Raw genomic sequence first — 16,305 nt, 5'->3', positions numbered from 1 at the left:
CCAAAAGTGGCAGCTGGGAGAGTGATGAGCGGAGGGTGACTGTGTTGTTGGAAGTAGACAGAGATGCCCCAAATCAGAAACATGGCGTCCTGAGAACTCGGTGGGAAACAGAAACAGCCCCCATGACAACGGGGTAAGTGTGAGGTTGTGTGTAGGTGCGCACAGAATCTCAGACCCGGAAGGGATCGTCAATGTCATTTAGTTCAACCTCCAATTCCGTGAAATCTTTTGGTCTTCCACTGCCCAACGGAGGGCACTTCTTGGACACTTCCAGGTACAGGGAGCTCACCCCCCTCAAGGGGGCTCATCCTGTAGCCGCCTGGCGCCCCGACCTTGGCCCTGTTGAGTGGGCGGCCTCCACCGGCCCGCGGCACCTGGCGGGGGTGGCGGGCGGGTGGGAGTTGCGGCGCTGCTGTCCCCGGCCCCGGTGCTGAGGCGGGCAGAGTGCAGTGGGCTCTGGTGGAGGTCGGGAGAACTGCAGGGCGAAGGCGGCTGGGGGCTCCGCGGACTGCGGGAGGGAGGCACTTGACACGGCCCGGAGAGGAGGGGCCGCTGTCCCTGCGGCCAGTGCTGGATGCGGGGACCCTGCGCCGAGGCTGCGCCAGGTAGCAGAGCGCCTCGCGGGGGTGGGTGGGTGGTGGCTGCAGTCCGGGCCCCGGCGGAGGGGCCCGGAGCCCGGCCGAGGCGAGGTGCTCAGGCCAAGCAGGGTCGGGGTGCTGGGGGTCCTGCCCTCCGCCTAGCAGCGTGCGGGGACCCCCCGCGGGCCCGCAGAGGCCAGGAAGTCGGACCGAGGGCGCTAGGACCGGCCGCGCGCCCAGGCCGCTCCCGCTGCGGCGCCCCAGGGCCCCCCAGTCGGCGCTGCCTCCCGGGCCGGCTCCGCAGCGCCGGGGCCCCTGGCCAGCGCGGCCGCGGGGGGCGAGCAGCGGGTGGAGGCCTGGGCCCGCGGGCGGCCGGAGGGAGGGAAGGAGGAAGGCGGAGAGAAGTGGTGGGAGGGGGGGACCCGGCGGAGGAGGCGGAGAGAGGGAGCGCGACAGCGAGCGGAGGGAGGGCGGGCGCGCGGGCGGCGGCGGCGTCAAGACCAGAGGACGCGGGCGCCGCAGCACCAGGGCGCGCAGCCGGGCCGGCCTGACCCCACCGGCCACACGGTAATGGGCGCCGCTACCGGCGGTCCGGGCGGCCGGCCCGGAGGCGGGCGAGGAGGAGGGGAGGCCGGGTTGGGGGGCACGGCGGCGGGCAGTGCCCGGCTCGGGGCACGCTCCCGGACCCCAGCAACTCGGCGCCGGGCGCTCCGCGGGGCCAAGGCTGCGGGCGGAGACGGCGGACCAGGCTGGCTGGCGCGGTGCGGGGCGTTTGAGGGTTTGTTTATGTCACCGCGGGCTCGGCAGGCGCCCCCTCCCGTCCCGGCTGCTCCCAGCGCGGAGCCCCCTCCCCGCCCCCGCTCCGCCCCGGGCTCAAGTTCAAGTCTATACAATGCCGCGGGGGGGAGGGGGGGGGCCCTCCGCCGCTGGCCTCCGCCGCGGTGCCCCGCTCTGCGCTGCCGCAGGGGCTCGGGACCGGCCACCCCCGCCTTCCGGCCCTGCGCCAGCCCCGGAGCCCCGCCTGGGGCCTGCGGCCGGGGCGCTAGAGGGCGCGGACCCCCGACCGGGAATGATCCGCTCCCGCCGCGGCCCGCGGGGAGCGGAGGAAGGGGGCGGGTTCCGCCGCGGCGGCAGAAAATGGCAGCCTGGCACGACCCGGCCCCCCGCCCCTCCCCCCGGTTCCCGGCCCTCCTCGGCCGGGCGGGAGGGGGGACCCGGGAGGCCCCCGGGGCGGTCCGAGGGGTAATCGGGGGCCCGGGCCCGGGGAACACGGCGCCACGATCCTCCTCCGGCCACCTGTGGCTGGGGGTGCGGGTTGCCAGTGGCTCCGGGAGGGGCGACGGGGGTGGGGAGGGCGCCACTCGGGGGGCACACCTCCCCGGAGAAGGCTGGTCAGTGCGCGGGAGGGGGCACGTCGTGCCTGGCTCCTCCCTGCCCCCGCCGGGCCGTGGGAGCTGGGAGCCGGGGCGGCGGCGGTGGCAGAGGCGGTGGCGCCGCAGTGTGGGGGCGGGGCGGGGGCGGGCGAACATCCCGGCCGGGAGGGGGGGCCGGAACACGGGCCGCGGGAGCTGCGGGGCGGACCGGGAGCCGCGTGCGCGGGTGGGGGCGTCCGGGGTCGCCCCGGCAGCAGAAACACCCCGTCCGCGCACACGAACACGCATCCCCGCCGGGCCGGTGCAGACGTGTCCTTGAAAGCTTCGTGTCTGCACCGTGAAGGACGAGGCCGCCCGCGGCTGCAGATCGGGGTCTTCGGCCCAAGTCCCCACGCCCCGGAGTCCGCGGCTTCGGAGCCCAGGCGGCCCCGGTCCGTGTCCCGCCCTCACCCCGCTCCCCTCCCCCAGGCCGCCCTGTCCTCCCTCCCCCTCGGCGCGGACCGAGCTGGCGCGGGTCCAGGTCCCGCCCCCCCCCCCCCCCCCCCCGCCTCCCCCAACCCCTCATCGCTGGGGCCCGCCGTCCTCCGGCTGCCAAACTTCGTTTGGCTTTCCTGGAGCCTCCCTTCTTGGGGAACCCACTCCCTTCCCACCCCACCTCTGTTTTCCCCCCTCTCTCCCATCCCCTCCGTCCTTCCGCCTCCTCTCTCCACTGCAAAGCCAGTTGAGGAGGTGTTGGCGCCTTGGGTGGGGAATGGGGCCCGTCAGTTCTCAGGGGCTCCCTTCCCAGCCTCCGAGGGGAGCCCCCCGTGGCTGCACCTTGACCTAAGATGGCGTCCTGCACCCCGCTGGGCAGCTGGGGCTGCGCAGGCCGGAGGGAGGCCCTGGCCCCGAAGCGCACCGCTCGGCCCTCCTCCCCGCCAGCCAGCGGGGGACGGAGCCCGCCCGCCCGAGACGCGCCCTCTGCCCTGTGACCCAGCTTGCCCCTCGCTGCCGTGCCCAAAGGCTGCCATCAGCATCCCTGGGGGACTGTTGAGTCTTCAGGTTTCACCCAGGGCTGCCAGCGGCCGAACCGGCCTCCTGGGCTGGCGGCTGCGAAGGGATCCTGGGATCAGGTGCTGCGCCGCAGTTGTGCCTCCTCCCTCCCCGGCAGATGTGACAGCTGCAGCCGGGGAAGCTTTTTCTCCTTAAGCGTCGTCGCTGGAGTGTGAGGACCGGCCTGTGGGATTTGGGGGAGCCCAGCTGTCAGGCGGGCCCTCTTTGGGCTGCCCCCCTCCGTTGGCAGGGGCCATCTCCTGGTGGTTTGCAGGAGCTGCCTGGGCTTGGAAGCTTTGGTCTCTGCGTCGAGGTGGTCCCCCTCCGCCCCCAGGTCACGTTGAGGCCCCTGTTGGGCTGTTGGAGAGGCAGCTAGCTCTGTGAAAGTGTGAGCCTGTGTGCGCTTGCCTGCCTGCCTCCCTTCGGGGCCCCACTTCTCTGGGCCCTGGCTCCCTCTCCAGACCCTTGTCCCGCTCCTGGGTGCTTGTCTTCAGCTGCTTACCAGAGGCAGAGCCCCAGGCTCAGGCTGACTGGGGCTCTGTTGGCTCTCCTTCCCAGGCACCCGGGCCTGCCTGCCATCGGAGGCCCACCTTAGGAACGGCGAATTCCTGCTAGACTCAAGGAGTAAGTCCGCAGTGCAAGGACCACTCCCCAGGCGCTGGAGACGCCGAGGAGAGGCCGGCTGACGGTGGCCATCTGTCAGGGTGTCTATGGACAGGATTCCTCTGTGGGGTGGAGGTTGGGCTGGACCTTAAAGGTCCATTCCGACTTCTAAATTCTATGGCTCTGATTCCCATGGTGGAATTGCAGACCCAGGAAAGGGGGCAGGGTGGTCCCCCCCCCCCCCGCTGCCCCCCCCCCCCTCACAACAGTAATCAAGAAAGGCTTCCCGGGAGAGGAGGTCTGTGAGAGAGCAGCCCCCCCTCCCTGGGGGGATGGACCTTTGAGAGCAGAGGTGGTGTGAGGGGAGGGCACCCTGCAGGACACAGGCTTGTCACATCTGACTCCACAAGCATGTCAAACTCGCAGCCGGATTTGACATGCTTGGTGTAGAAAAGTTCAGCTTCTGGTGTAAGACTTCAGACGTGCGTGTCCTTCCGGAGGTTACGTGTAATTCTGTGTGTGTGCATAATTTCTGAGGTTTCTTCCCAGGTCCAATTTAGAGTAAGCACTTGAGTCTCTCATGAATGTTTTACGATCACAGTCACACACATCGGTGCCATTGGTCTTCTGTAAAAGACAGGACCAGCTGGAAAACACTTGCCCAGGGAGACCTGGCCAGGAAGAAGGGGGGACTGAGACGGTGCCCCGCACAGCTCTCCTGGGCTGCTGCCCTGCCTGTTTTCTCTCTTCCCAGTCTGTGGTGTCCATGGGACAGGGACCTTGCCTCGGCTGCCTCTGCGTTGCCCCTCTGGAGCCTCCATGGGCGTCTGCTGAATGGCAGGGAAGCTTGCTGCACATCTGTTTTTAGTCCCTGTCCTCTCCTTAGTAGCGGAAGGTTTGGGGCCTTGCTCCCTTCTGCTTGCTGTCGCTCCGCCTTCCCCAAATGGCCTTCGCCTACTTTTAGGCCAGTTCCTTAGGCTCAAGTATATTCAAGGCTCCTTGGGGTGGGGGTGGGGGGGGGAGGAACCAAATAAAAAGGGGACTCTGAGAGCAGTTTTTAAAAAAATATATATTTTATTGATTTTTTACAGAGAGGAAGGGAGAGGGATAGAGAGTTAGAAACATCGATGAGAGAGATACATCGATCAGCTGCCTCCTGCACACTCCTTACTGGGGATGTGCCCGAAACCCAGGTACATGCCCTTGACCAGAATCGAACCTGGGACCCTTGAGTCCGCAGGCTGACGCTCTATCCACTGAGCCAGACCGGTTAGGGCTCTGAGAACAGTTTTGCTGGTTCTCTCATGGAGTGAAAAATAGACCACCCTCTCCCATCCTTGGGCCTGAAATGTTACCATTAGAATCCAAGCCTTAGAATTTAGGGTTGAAAGAGAACGTTGAGCCCTGAGAATACTTGGAGCTGGGTTGGGGGCTGTTTGCGCGTGAGACTAGGCCCCCTTCCTTCCAGTGCTACCCTGAGCCTGAGGCCAGAGGGCCAGTTGTGAGCCTGTCACATGCTCCTTGCCCTCTGCACTTCCTGCTCCCTTCTCCTGGGTGGCCTTGGGGCCCCTGACTTGGTGCCCATGTGCCCTTTCCCACCCAATGCCCCACTGATGGTGGGTGCATCGCTGGCCTCTAGCTTGGGAACAGGCAATAGTCAGGGCCAAGGCATGGCCTGCAGGAATCTATTCTACTTCCCTTCCGGTATGTGAGAGACAGTGGGGCCTGTCTGGAGCCTGCTTGCCCTTTGAGACCGGGCGTCTCTGGGCCTGTGTGCTTTGCTTTGCTGTTCCGCCGGACTTCAGTAGTAAACTAAGGTGCCAGATTCCTCCCCACTCAAATACCGAGGGCTGAGGGCTCGTTTTCCGTCATTTCTGTCTTTGACTAATTTATTCCCTAAAACTACAAAACCCGAGATCCTTGCGGTGTCGAGGCTATGTGTGTGTGGCCGAGCCTGCCTTCACTTGGCTAAGGGTGTGGGCAGGACAGGGTGTGGTACACGTGGTCCCCTGTGCATGTTTTTGTGTACACATCTTTCTGTGTGGGCACAAATCCAACTTGCTTAGACATAAGCCTGTTTCAAGGCCACTGAAGTGAGGGCCAAGGAGTCAGAAGAAGCTGCGTTCTGACGCTTCCCAGCTGTGGGATGTGGGGCCGCTGACTTCTCCTCAGCTTCCTCACCTGTGCCAGGGAAGTAAGACCAGGCTGCCCTCAGAGGTCGTGAGGATTGAGCGAGAGGATGTGCGGGGCATAAGTGCTCGGTGTTAGCTGGCCGTGATTATTTTCGTTATGTGGGCAGCTTACGTGGACCGGCACGGCAGGAAGTGCCTTGAGAAGTCTTGTCCACCTTCCTGCCTCTTTTGCAAAATCTTGGACGGATGACAAAAATGCTGCTTCTGATTGAAAAATCTTCAGAGGTGGGCGGCTCCTCAGAGCCACTTAGCAATCTGTTCCCGAGTTTAACAAGTCGCATTGTCAACAGGTTGTCTTTGTATTCACCTCCAATCCCTCACAACGCAGCTTCAGCTCTATTCTGATTCTGTTCTGAGTGCAGTATATTTGTTTCCAGAGACTTACTAAGCACTTCCTGTGGGCAAGGCTGTGTGCTAGGCTTTGAGGGGACACACAGTGAGTTTAAGGTGTGCCCAACCAATGACCACAGACCAGGGTCACAGGGCAGGGAGAAATAAAGTGCTCAAAGGACAGGTCACCACCAACTGAGGGGATCCGAGGGGCTTCTTGGAGGAGGTGGCATGTGAGATAGGCTTCAACACAGAGGGACGGTTTCTAGGCTGAGAGGATGAAGCTAGGTAGTTGGGGATAGGGTGGCTGGAGTGTGGGGGAGCCACTGGGGAGACAGAGCCTCAGGTGTGCTGAGAGCCAGGCTGAGGCCCTAGATTGATTTGGGGAGAGTGGGCCCTGTGTTCTGTAACTCCTATGTGGCCCGTGAAGAATCACCCTGAACTGATCTGCTTGTGGTGGCTTTGTGGGGGAGGGTGGGGACAGCACAGAGGGAGGAAAGGGAGAGAGGGGAAGGGGCCAATGAGCTGTTGGCCTAGAATCTTGATGCTTCCTTTATAGTCTGTAGTCTAGAGAGCGTAAGAGTTCAGACTTGGAGAGAAACAGAGCAGGGTTTAAATTACACCAACCCTGGGGGGTTGTGATGAAGGGGAACACCAGCCAGGGTAAGGTCTGCATGTCAGTGATTGCATCACGGTGTCCATGTCCCACTTACATCCCCTCCCCCAGGTTGGGGTGCCCCAGCTTCCAGAATATTTCTGCAAGGGGCTGTGGATGGGGGTGCAGAACCTGACTCTGCCCTGCCCTCCCGCCTCCCCGCTTCACACGCGGCAGAACTGAGCCTTCAACTCCAAGGGGATGTGCCCTCTCCTGGCAGCTGTGCCCCAGGTGTGGCTGCAGGTGCCTGGCAGCCCAGAATGAGGACAGCCAGTGGTCAGGGCCCGACAGGCCACATCTCCCTTGCTGATCACATCGCAGGCCTGTCTGGAGGACAGCGGCGGGGGAGGAGGTGCGCAGGCCCGGGGCTTTCCTAGCCAAATCCCAGGGGGGAGTGGAATTTTTTTTTAACTGTAACTGAGCATCGCCCGTCCCCATCCTGCTGTGGTCCCCTCTGACCCCTACTGCTTCTCAGCCTATTTGCATCTATTACCAGGTTCCTATTTTCTCTTTGCGGTCATGGCCCTGCTCATTGTCATCCCTATTGATCTTCCCTCTCTGTTTCAAATGTCAAGGTCATTTTAAATTCTGAGCCAGTTGTTAGCTGTCCTGACTGGGTGCTCAGAGGGGATAGAGGAACATCTCAAACAACTCATAACTGGAGAGCTGGAACTTGGGCGTCCTGACTCCTATTCTGTGCTCTTACTGTTGTGTTACTGTGTAGGTGGGTCAGGGGGTCAGTGCAGAAGGTATTCTAGACCTAATAGATCAGCTAGATCCCAGTGTGCCAGTGGTCCTCACTTGAAAAGGTTAGCAGTTGCTTAGGAGGGATATTATGGGGTGGTGGGGTCAGATCTGTGGCTTACTGGACTGTGGGTTGCATGTGGGCCCAGGCATAGTGAATGTCCAGGAACGCCCATGCGGGGGGACCTGCGACAAGCTTCCCCCCCCCCCGAGGTTCCCCAGAGGACCCAGGGAGGAGCAGGTGAGGGTGCTCTGGCCTGTGCCAGGGGTGGGATCCTCCAACGGCCCCAGCAAGCAGACCTGTTGGGAAGGGACCTCTGGAAGGAATGGTCCCGTGTGATTAGAATTATAGATTCTGAAAGGATAAATTTATGGATAAAGGGAGATCTGTTTAGATTCCCCAAAGCCTTTGAAATGGGGTAGTAAGCATGTCTATTCTGACGCGTAGATGTCCATGATATGAGGTTGGATTACCCCAAAAAACTATATGCAGAGTATAGTCTTGTTTTTGTGAATCTTTAAATATATATGAATCTATACATTTGTAGGCTGTACCTACATAGGAAAAGTCATCTCGAGGGGGACACAGCAAACCTGTCAGCAAAGACTTTGCCTTTTTACTTTGTATACTTTGTAACCTTTGAAAAACTGTCAATGCACACGTGTTGCTCTGTTAATGACAACAACAAAAATAAAATCACATTTTTTAAAGCTTCTGGATAAGAACATGAAAAAAATTTGAGTCACCCTAGGGCTGGAAGGATGGATTCTTTCTATGATGGATAAAAAACTGGCTTGGAGACTGACAGCCAAGGGTAGGGCTGCTCAGGTACTTGTCTTCTCTGGGAAGGTTGCAGGGAGAAGTACTGCAGACACTGAGGCCTCCAAGCGAAGGCCTGGGCTTGGAGGGACTGGGCGAGAGTAGCCAGCAGGCAGCTGGCTGCACCTGGGTACATACCAGGGCAGTGGACCAAGTTAGCTTTATAGGGTGGTGACTTGAAACTCTCAGTTCTGATCCAGGATGGGAAACAAATCATTGAGGGTTTTCCCAAAAGGCTTCAATCTATGGTTCCCTGGAAACTGAAGGTATGACCCGGGCCTGGGCCAGGTGTGAGCATAGGCTGACGGATGGAGGACCAAATGGGGTTTCAGGAGGCTCCACCAGGGAGTGGAAGGGATGCCTGGGGAATTCATCGGGCATGTGGCCTCAAACTGTCCCCGGCTCTGTGATCTGAGGCCATGAGCAGGTGGCAGAGACCCAGGTGACAGGGTGGAGAGGTGAGGAGGGACAGATAGCAATTCCTCTGCCTGTTTATTGGCAACAACATCCACCTCCCCCTTCCACAGCCCCCTCCCCCAGCCCAGTCACCACCCGTGAGTACTCTCTAGGACAGTGGTTCTCAACCTTCCTAATGCCGCGACCCTTTAATACAGTTCCTCATGTTGTGGTGACCCCCAATTTCATTGTTACAAATTGAACATAATTAAAGCATACTGATTAATCACAAAACAATATGTAATTATATATGTGTTTTCCGATGGTCTTAGGCGACCCCTGTGAAAGGGTCGTTCGACCCCCAAAGGGGTCGCGACCCACAGGTTGAGAACCGCTGCTCTAGGAGCTTGCTTTCCCCTCTGAGGCTTCCCTGTTGAATATGACATGAGGAAGGGTGTGTATAATTGTTTGGCCCCGCCCTGGAATAAGGTAGGAAGAGAAAGAAAAGGACAGTAGCATGGAAACAAGCACAGAGCTGGCCCCTCCGTGGACCTCCCCACTGCTTATCAGTTACTTCGAGACAAACATCTTTGAGCTGCAGGTTTTCCATCAAGGATAAGAAGAGTATCCACATCTTACCTGAATCAAATGAAATATGTTAGGAAAACAGACAGCACTGTGCCTGGCACATAGTAGGTGTTCAAGAGGTTTGAGTTCCTTTTCTTTCAATGGGGTCATGACAGGACTGCACGAGGGTGACTTTAGGGACTGTGTGTGAAGACCCCTGTGCACGATAAGAGCCTACAAATGTTGCCTGTCGTGTTCCTCACTCTTTAGGAGTCTTGGAGCCTCCAGTCCCGCCTCCGTAAAGCCAGGGTTTGGCTGGTTGATCTGAGTCCCCCAGCCCTGGCCATCTGATCTTGGGCCTTCAGTCTGGATGGACTTCGTCAGTCTCTCACTGGGGACCCAGCAGGTCCCCCAAGCCCCAAGCCCTCTCCCTCCCTGCCCTCTGGTCTCTTTGGGCCCAGAGCCAGCCGTGGCTTCTCCTCTGGGTTCTGGGCCTGCTGGCAGGGCTGGCTCTGCCCCCTGGCCTAGAGGCATGGGAGGGTCCAGACCACAGCTGGCAGCTGGCAACACTGCACGGGCTCCTAATGGTTTTATTACCAGCAACAATGTGGTGCTTGCTGCCATCCTCTTCACATGCTGGTGGGTCCCAGCCTAACGCTGCTGGTGGCCTGAGGGCCTGCCTGGTACTGGAAGCTCCCCTGGGAAGCCCAGTGGGGCTGGGCAGTTGCCTCTGCGTTTTCTTCTGTCAACACCCTCCACGCAGCCTCGACTCAGGGAGCCGGGGTTCATCATGGTGAGATGCAAGGGCCCCGAGTTGGCAGGCCTGGCAGCTCTCCGGTTTTCTCATGGGAGGGCCCTTGCTTCAAACCCACAAATAAAGATCATCTTTTTGCTAAAGACCTACTATGTGCCAGGCACTGGCTACAAAGATGAAAGGGACTAGCTGGTCCTCAAGGAGCCCACAGCAGAGGTGAGAGTCTAGAGAGGGCAACCATTACATCATTGGTGGGTGGAGAGATCTGGCAGCACGGCAGGGCGCGCGGGGCGGGGGGGGGGGGGGGGGGGGGGGGGGGGGGGGGGGGGCGGGGATGAGGGGAGGGTCTGAGAAGGGACATCATTCAGGGCAAAGGGAGATCCGGAAAGTCTTTCTAAAGGAGGTGACGCTTGAGTGGAGTCTTGAAGGGTGGGGAGCAGTTAGCCAGGTGGCCAAGGGCATTTTCTGACCTGATGTGGCCGGAGTGATGGCATTTGAGGAACGATGGGATGCGAGGCTGGAGGACTGGGCCAGAGCTGGACCGTGGAAGGCTGGGATGTTACCCATTGATAGGTGCTGGGCTTGGGGAAACATGCTCGTATTTATATCTTAGAAAGGTCATTCTGGGGCATCAAGGAAGAGAAACTGGACAGGAAAAATGGGGCCAGGGAACCCAGGCAGAAGGCCGGTGCACAAGTCCAGGGAGCCGCAGTGTGGGCCTGGAGGAGGGGTGCTCTGTGAGGCAGATAGGAAGCAGAGCTGTAGGAACAGCTGAGGGGTGGGGAGTACGGTGAGTCAGGGCGTGTGGACTTGAAGGCAGTGAGCGTTTGCCCATGGAGCCTGGTTTGTGGCTCACCAGCTGTGTGGGTGGAGATGCCATCCACGGTGAGGATACAAGTTGGGGAAGGTCTCGAGAACCTGGGAGTGCCTCACGTGGGAGGAGGGAAGTGGGGTGGAGACGAGAGGGCTGTAAGGTTTGCCCGTGGAGCCTGGGCTGGGCCAGGCTGGCAGAAGGAGGGAGCCTGTCACCAGTCCTGGAGGTGGAGGCCAGGGAGGGGCAGGGTGCAGCGTGATGGCTTAGAAAGACAGGCACATTTTGTTCCATAACGGGAAGCAACCCGCGGAGACTTCTGAGCGGGGAAGTGACTTAAGCAGGCGTGTGTTCCATGTGCATGAGAGGTGCTGATGATTTGGGGCCCTGAGCTGGGGCCTCTCAGGGGCTCCCCACAATGAGGAGCAAGGCCTAGACCAGCCGGGGGCAAACTACAGCCAGCGGGCCGGATCAGGCCCGTTTGAAATGAATAAAACTAAAAAAAAAAAAAAAGACTGTACCCTTTTATGTAATGATGTTTACTTTGAATTTATATTAGTTCACACAAACACTCCATCCATGCTTTTGTTCCGGCCCTCCGGTCCAGTTTAAGAACCCATTGTGGCCCTCGAGTCAAAAAGTTTGCCCACCCCTGGCCTAGACCCCCAGCTGCACGACCTGGGGTACATCCTGTCACCCTCTGAGAATGGTGTGTGAATTACCACATGGACGTCCACCTTCCATTGGTAGGCAGGTCCACTGAGACAGGTGGGGATAAGCTGAGGGCAGCAGTTTGGGTAAGCACACAGAAAAGAAACAAGACTATTTCTCTATAATAGAAATCAATCTTTCGAGTGTCGCTGGAAAGGCAGTTTCGAAAGAATTTCTAGACAAAATAGCTTGAGCCAGGTCAGCATCACTGGATCAAGAGGTAGCATGGCCCCTCAGCCCTGTCCCCTCCTAACTGTATCCTTGGGCAGATCTCTTAGCCTCAGTTTTGCCATCTGCAAAGTGGAGCTAACCTCACAGGCTGGTGTTTTTGCTTGTTTGCTTGTTTCAAACACGGCTTCTTGCACTAAACCTGGGTATTTGCTGTCACTCGTTTAAAAGAATCCTTATGCAGTTGGCCTCACAGGTGTTTGAGGATTACAGTTCAGCCATGCGTGCTCCCCGTCTGGCACTGAGGAGGCGCACACCCACACACCCCTTCTTTCTCTCCCTGAGCTGCTGCTTGCTTTGCCTCCTGGGAGGCCTGGCCTGCCTGGCCCCGGTCAGTGAGCTCCTCCTTCCTGGGAAGGTCCGTTTGTCATGCTCCATCGACTCTTGTTCCCAAACCTGGATAACCCCCGTGTATTTGAATAGCATCTGCAAAGCTAAATGGGAATTAGTGTGTGTGTGTTGGGGGGGCCATTTTCTTTTTTTAATAAAGGGGGTGGTGTGTGCAGAGCTGCCCGTCTATGGCTGTGTGGGGAGCAGAGGGAGAGGTGGGGAGGCTGTGAACCCTGTAGGCCTGGGTGGACCACAGCTGGTAACTTGCCCCACAGCTGGCTCAGTGTGCTGGAGAAAGGGGTGCAGGCCCCTAGAGGGGTCTTAGAAATGAGCTTGGGGTCACCTCGGTCTGGACAGTGAAGCCAGCTTCCTCTGTGAGTGGGCACATGTGGTGGCTATTGGGCTGTAGGGTGGCCCTGCCACATGGAGCCACGCCCCCGGGGAGACCTTTGAAGTGGCTCCGCCTTCCAGAGGAGGCCTGGGGGGAAGTGGGCTTCTCAGCAGGCCGCTCGCTCGTGGTGGTGATGTTGGCAAGAAGGCCTGGGCCCGAGTCGGCCGTCTCTGGCTGGGTGTGGGGTGGTGGGGACCACTGTCGATTTGAGTGTGGAAACCATTTCTCCGGTTTGCACACACCTGCGCACAGACCCGTCACAGGGCCAGCCCTCTGGAGGTTGGGCAGATATGGACTGAGGGCGTGGGGGTATAACCAGCTGAGATGTACAGCTTAATTACCCTGGCATACCCTGATGGATGGTATACATAATTGTGTTGCATGGCAATTAAGTGTACATGGTAAGCAGTTCACATAAATGTTTTTGTAATTGGTATTAATTTTGCAAAGGCAAACTAACTTTATGTGGTTCTTCTCTTCTTGCTCTGGTAGTTTCCTAGCACAGGCAATTCCTAGTCTTGGAGGAATTCTATTGCAAATGTTTGTTTATAGGGCAATGTTTTGTATTTTCTCTCAGAACAATGTTATGAATGGTTATGAGGTTCCCAAGCTGGTTTCCAAATGCCTCTTTGGCCCATGCCGTTGGTGGAATGTGCGGCGCATGTGTGGGGAGGCCCTGCCTGGAATCCTCCCCTGGAGCCTGGAGCCTGAGGTGTGTGTGTGTGTGTGTGTGTACGTGCCTCTGTTTGTGTGTGTTCGTATGTGTATCTGTGTCTGTGGCTCTGAGAGCCCCTACAGCCATGATGGCAGGTTAAGGGCTCTGCTAAAGAGGTTACCCATTGTGGTGGCAAAGGGGCCTTAGGCTGGGGAGTCAGAGGAGGCTCTGGGCATGAGCTAAGAGAGGGGATGCTGGGTCAGGCACAGCAGCTGTTCCCAGGAGCGAGCAACAGCCACTCCTGGGTGTGGTCTTAGCTGGAGTCTAGGTTTCCTAAGGACACTTCACTGGCCTTCTGCCCTGATTAAACACATAATACTTTTTTTTAAAAAAAACTGATATTTAGATGTGCCAGGCACTGTGCTAAACACTCAACTCAGATAGACTTCTGAGGTACGCACCCACTCACCCCATTGTACAGATTGGGAAAGCAAGGCCCACGTCTCTGAGTGGAGGAGCCAGGGCTTGAGGTGGGGTCCAGCTGAACCTGCTTAGGGCTAAAGGGGTACATGAACTGCATCAGGGCTGCTGGGCCAGGGGCTCATGATCCTGGGATGTGCTGCCCAGCACCCTGGGGCTCTCCTTCCTTCCCTGACCCCTCCACAAACAGTTTGGTTTGGTTTGGTTGGGGCAGAGGGTGAGGAGAAAGGCACCCGGAGTGTAATTCTGATGGCAGCAGACTCTTTCCTGCCTTCGTGGGCAGGGAGGGGCTGCGCTCCCACAGCGACTCCCAGGTCCTGAAGGCCCCTGGGGGAACCTCCTAGTTCTGGCCTGGGCGTGGGTCAGCTGGGTGGTCACTGGTCAGGGAAGAGGGTGAAAAGGTGCAGGTGGGAGAAGCATATGCGGGGATGGTGTGGGGAGAGAATGTCACAGGCTGGCCAGGGACTCAGCCTCCAGAGGCCTGGATGGGTGGGAGGCTAGCCCCCTTGCTTCCTGTGATCCACTGGCACCCTGACCTAGGACCCTCATGACCCCCTTCATGCTGGGACACCTGGGTGCTGGGGGGGCCTGCACACCCCACAGCAGGTGTACATCCTGGCCTGGGCCAGGTGAAGCAGGTGCCTAGGAGCTCCTGGCCCAGGGCCTTTCCATTGGCACAGTGCCTGGGGACTCTGCCACGCGGCCCCTAGAATGGGGGTTGTGGGCAGTCACTCTGGGCACCGCAGCACTGTGCTGGGGATGTTGCAGCTGCCTGGGAGTGACTTCACACAGTCCTCTCTGCCTCCAGGGTCACCCGGAATAGGGGCAACAGGGGCGGGGCAGGAGGGGGAGAAGCACTGAGCTTTAGGGGGCAGCAAGGTGTAAGACATGAACTCTAACCTCATCTGTTGGGGAAACAGACACATCTACATACAGATGAAAAGCTAAATGACCACAGGACAGAGGTGATTAAAGAGCCATTGGGGGGGGGGGGGTTTGAGGAGAAGTGATGGAGGGGGGTGGGGGTTACTAAAGGAAGGGGCAGAAGGGGACTGGTGGGCCCTCTGGAGGAGAGAATGGTGTGAGCGTAGACACAAGTGTAGAAAGAGGGGGTGTAAGCTGGGGGACAGTGCCTGGCCTGGAATGATGGGGTCATCTGGGAGAGATGGGGGGCAGGGTCTGAGCAGTCTGCTGAGGCCATTGGTATAGGGGTGTAGGGCCAGACCAGAGTTTAGATTTTACCATCTTTGGCATCATAGTTCCCTCCCTTTTTTTTAAAAAAAACACACAATAGTTTTATTGAAATATAATTTACATACCGTACAATTCACTCATTTAAAGTGTGCAATTTGATGGTTTTTAGCACCTTCACAGAGTTGTGTCACCATCAGCACAATCAGTTAGAACATTTCCATCGGGCATCCTGGGTTTTGATTGGGGAAGTTGTGTGCAGGGAAGCTTGCTGAAAGGCTTGGGTGCAGGTAGAGACTCCAGAGGCAGGGAGGCAGAGTAACTGCAAAGGGCCTGGAGGGAGCGGCGGAATAGAGGCCGATGGCCAGGTGTCTGATGGAGGGTGGGGACTGAGGGGTAGGTGGGACCTTAGTTCTCTCTGGAGTTTGGGGTTTTGGCGGCTGAGGGGAGGGTGCTGCTGCTTCCACACAGAGAGAAGCCAGCAGAGACTGAGGCATCTGGTTGTAGGAGAGGAGGATTTTAGGTGACTGCAGGTCACCCAGGTGGAGATGTCCAGAAACTAAAGATGGAGGGGTTGCAGAGGGAGGTCTGCATTCATTTCCTCCCAGATAGCTCAGCAGAGGAGAATTTGGGGCATAGCTGAAGGAAGAGTGTGGCCCGTGAGGGGCGCCCACTGTGCAGTTGTGGGAGCAAGATGGAAGCCAGCCCAGAAGACAGAGCAGAGGCGCCCGACGGGTGGGAGAGAACCAACAGCCTGGAGCCAAGTGGAGTCCCGGGGGCGGGGGAGAGCCAGAGACTCCGCTTGCTTGTGACCTTCCAGGAGCCGGGATCTCTTCACCCCAGTGGGTGCCCAGCTCCGCAGTGGCACTCCGTGCGTGATTGCTGAGAGTGCTTGAAGCGGGCGCTGATTACCTGACAAAGAGGCTGAATTGAGCTCAAGGACCTTGCGGTGGAAAAAGGCCGTTTGAGGCTGTGGGTGACCGTATCGGTCAGGGTGCATTCAGGAGACGGAAACCACATGGCGATTTGAACAGGAAAAGTGTAGTGTGAAGGCTTATTAACTATAACAGTTGGTGTATGAGCGATTAGCTGGTAAGAAGTAAAAAGAATGGCGAAGAATATAGAAGTGGCATGTATGAGAACAGCCACTACCCCCAGGGTTGCCATGGAGTGCCCAAGGAAGAGGCCCTCCCCCCGGCCTGAGATCCTGACCTTAATGGAGAGGACATGGCCATGGCTGCCTGGGCGACAGGGAAGGCACTGTGGTGCCATGTCGGCAGAACTTACTAGAAACCTGTCCTCTGGAACTCACTGGAAATCCATCCTTTTGGGTCCCAAGGAAAGTTGCTCATGAGGAAGTATGTCGCTGGAGCACACTGCTAATAAACTACCCAAGGGGGATGTTGGGTGACATGCTGACTGCTGCTGTCACACTGCATGAGCCAGGTGCTGGAGAAGCTCTAT

General features: G+C 58.5%; 1 protein-coding gene across 3 annotated transcripts in view; it reads left to right on the top strand.

The window, feature by feature from the left end:
• Positions 1–222: 222 nt before the first annotated feature.
• The window catches only part of DNMT3A (DNA methyltransferase 3 alpha), a 103,866-nt gene continuing 87,783 nt past the window's right edge, over positions 223–16,305 (top strand). The window contains exon 1 of one of the 3 annotated variants that reach the window (XM_070428808.1): positions 223–274. The gene's annotated coding sequence lies outside the window, so the exon portion shown is untranslated. Of the gene's footprint in view, positions 275–521; positions 606–1,061; positions 1,146–16,305 lie in introns of those variants that run through there. The other 2 variants (XM_070428806.1, XM_070428807.1) reach the window with 2 other exon arrangements.

This window comes from Myotis yumanensis, unplaced genomic scaffold (genome assembly GCF_028538775.1).
Source record: "Myotis yumanensis isolate MYYU_CA2020_CCGP unplaced genomic scaffold, mMyoYum1.0.hap1 SCAF_11, whole genome shotgun sequence".
In the NCBI taxonomy this organism is placed as follows: Eukaryota; Metazoa; Chordata; class Mammalia; order Chiroptera; family Vespertilionidae; genus Myotis; species Myotis yumanensis.
This window is presented reverse-complemented; position numbering and strand designations above follow the sequence as displayed.